Source organism: Heterocephalus glaber, unplaced genomic scaffold, assembly GCF_053883595.1.
Source record: "Heterocephalus glaber isolate CG9 unplaced genomic scaffold, H.glaber_assembly_v1.0 deba00001569, whole genome shotgun sequence".
Classification (NCBI taxonomy): Eukaryota; Metazoa; Chordata; class Mammalia; order Rodentia; family Bathyergidae; genus Heterocephalus; species Heterocephalus glaber.
The window spans coordinates 12,683,157-12,686,687 of NW_028258354.1; positions in this window are offsets into that span (position 1 = coordinate 12,683,157).

Here is a 3,531-nt window from a genome sequence, read left to right on the forward strand (position 1 = left end):
ATCTCACACTGAAGAGAGCATAATATGCAACACTGGTTTGTTCTGCTTATTATCATAGACAACGTTTGTGGAACGCTTTGTGGAAAATTGTAGTAGGCACTTTCCGCTGAAAGTATATCATTTATTATACGTAAGAATCCCATCAGGATTGTACTATCCTTACTCCTCTTTACAGATGAGGAAACTGAGGCTCAGAGAAGTTAAGTAACTTGCCCAAGGTCATCGGCTAATAAATAATAGAGCTGGGAATGGAACCCAGATCTGTCCAACTCTAGTGAATCTTCAACATCCACATACAAAGTTGATGGGCAATTCTTTTTGTTGATTTTGCTTGTACACGTAGTTAATCTAGGGAATTAACTAATGTCTTGAGATGTAATTAACTAGCCTGAAATATAATCAGCCTATCTCTTTGTTCCTACTTCAGTTTTCAACATTTTGGTCAGTTCATTAATCCAAAGTCTGCTATCCCCCTTACATGCTATTATCACGTTAAGTAATGTGTGTTGAGCCTGTTAGTGATGTATTGATTGTATCATTTGTGCTTTTGTTCCTAAGAGTAGTTGTGGCCTAAAGTTTTTTTAAAAATACAGTCATATATTAAGGGCTCTTAAGGAAGTGAATAGGTGTTGCCCAAGTAAAGTAATCACTGAGTTTAATTTAAATAAAAAGGCATTTATTGGTACTGGAGTTTGAACCTAGAGACACTTTACCACTGAGTTACCTCTTCAGCCATTTTTCTCTTTTATTTTGAGACAGGGCCTTGCTAGGTTGCCCGGGTAGGACTTGAACTCGAGAACCTCCTTCCTCAGCTCCCCTCAATGCTGGGATTAAAGGCTTCACAATCCTGCCCAGTTCTGTTTTGTATTTTATTCTCTGCACAAGCTGGAGTTACAGAAATGAATAGAGTTCTTGCACTGAAGGCTTTTCCCATTGAGGGTCAAGACAAGTTAGCAACTAGTAGTTATAAGACAATGGAAAAAGCTACATCAAGGATGTGAAGCAAGGCGCTTAGAGGACAGAGTGACAGTGAAGAGACTATTACCACAGAGTCATGACATACATCACACATACAAGGGGTGATCAAAATATATGATGAATGTTTAAGTAAAAATATTTATTATAATAAAAGACACATTGCTATTAATCCTCCTCAGAATACTCCCTCTTGCTTTGAACACATTTATCCCATCATTCTTGCTACCTTCTGAAGCAGTTCTGGAAGTTCTCCTTCATGAGAGTCTTAATGAGGTTTAAGGTGAATACTGCTGCTGAATCTATAAAACATTATGGTGTGTCCTTGTCCACTTTATTCACTGAATCTGGCACTGTATGACTACTGGCTCTTCCTCAAAGTCAAATGAACACGGACCTGGGTATGGTGTTGCATTCCTGTAATTGTAACACTGGGGAGGCTCAAGTAGGAGGATTTCTGTGAGTTCAAGGCCAGCCTGGGCTACATAGAGAGGTCAAGGTCAGCCTGAACTGAACTACATAGTGAGACCCTGTCTCAAAAAACAAAAAACAAACAAAGAAAAGAACATGAAGTCCTTCAGAAAGTGGCAAGATTGATGGGATATGGGATAAATATGCTCAAATTGAATGGAAATATTTTGAGGGGACTTAATGACAATATGTCTTTTACTGTAAATAAATCTTTTACAAATTTAAGCAGCAACCATGTTTTTCAATCACACCTTGTATGTATGATGCATGATATGCTCTTATGATAAACAAATCTGGTTATTCTTCAATGAGGTTATTCTTCAATATAGTCTTTTTTTTTTTTTTTTGGTACCGGGGATTGAACTCAGGACCTTGTGCTTGCGAGGCAGGCAGTGGCACCACTGAGCTAAATCCCCGGCCCAAGATGTTTATAGTTTTAATCACTAGTCCATTAAAACATGAACAACTCATGTACTGGAAAGTTCATGTGCATGTGAAAAAAATCCTGCCTTTATTGTGAAATAAGAAAAATCACTTGCATATTCTTTACTTAGCCTTATGATTGTATTCCCCAAATGTCTGTCTTGATTAAATTCCCACTCCCACACTTACATTACTTTTGTTACCTTCTCTTCTCTCTCTCATTCACTCCACCCAGCCACACTGGACTCCTTGGTATTCTTCCAAATATTCAGACTTGCTATCACCCCAGGGCCTTTGCACTTGCTGTTCCCACTGCCTGGAATAATCCTCTTCCAGGTAACCATGTGTCTGACTCCCTCACTTTTTGCAAGTGGTGGCCCAACTGTCATCTTCTCAGTATGGCTTACCCTGATTACTACCTTCAGTATCCTGCAATTCTCGCTCTCTTTCCTTGTGTTGATTTTCTTCACTGTGCTCATCCTGATGGGACATTTTCTATGCTTTTTGCAATTGTTTACTGTCTGTAAGTTCCCTGTGGCTGTCATTCTGGTCTCTGTAATTCACTTTCACATCCCAGTGCAGGAACAGTATCTGGTACATGGCAAGTTCTTACCCAATCTTCACTGAATGAGTGAATACACTTCTATGATCAATGTGGCCATTGCTACTTAACTATTGGCACTGGCCAAGGGTCTGTTAGAGTTATTATTCTTGGCAGTAGGAAGGAAGGCTTCAAGGTGAACTGTATCATTCTTCAGCAGTTTTTTTTTTTTTTTTTCTAGAAAGCTTCTTGGTAAACACTGGCAGGGAGGGCTGGCTCTCAACAATGCACAAAGTTTAGTTACACTGAGAAATAATCAGCTTTAACAGTAAAACAAGATGTGTGAATCTATGTAGACTGGAAAACAAACCCAAGAAGTTACATATTTGCAGGTGGTCTCTCAGGAGCTAGCTCAGAGTGTATAGAAACGTCTCCTGGACAGAACTGCTTTGGTGAGTGAGACTCCGTCTAGGATGTGACTTTCAGCTTTGTGGGATGAGCACCTCATTCCCATCAGTACCCTGGAGCTCATGATCTAGAGGAGGCTGTCTCATCCTACCAAATTAGTAAGAGTTTGGATAACAAGCCAGAATGTGAGATGTAAAGTGCAGAAATGAGAAATGGACCTGATATAGGGACTAGGACTCTCATATAGCTTGAGCAGCAGCTTCTTTCCCCATTGCCAGGTGGACCTGGGGATAAAAATGATATTCAAAAGCCTTGTTAGTGAGAATGGGACCTGGTGAAGTGGTTTCTCATGCACCTCAGGTTCCCTTAGTGAGATGGTCCAGCCCCTTGCTGAGAACAAGGCTGGGACCCCTTTCTCTGTGAGCCAGCACTCCTCGGGCTGGATGACTATCTGCTGACAGAAACCAATGTTTTTATTTTGGTATAGTAATCTTTTCTAACCACAGAGCCAAGTCTTGTTCTGGCCAGTGAGCTGCTTAATCTTATTAGGGTAACTGCACATCTCTAATATCTCTACTGATTTACTTAACTCTGAAAGAGTAACCTTTCTGTTTTTAATTTCTTAGAAGACATCTCTGTCACGGCTTCCAGGTACTATCCCTGGTTCCTAATAAAATCCTTGTCACCCTTGTACCCCCTCCCATATCATCTTA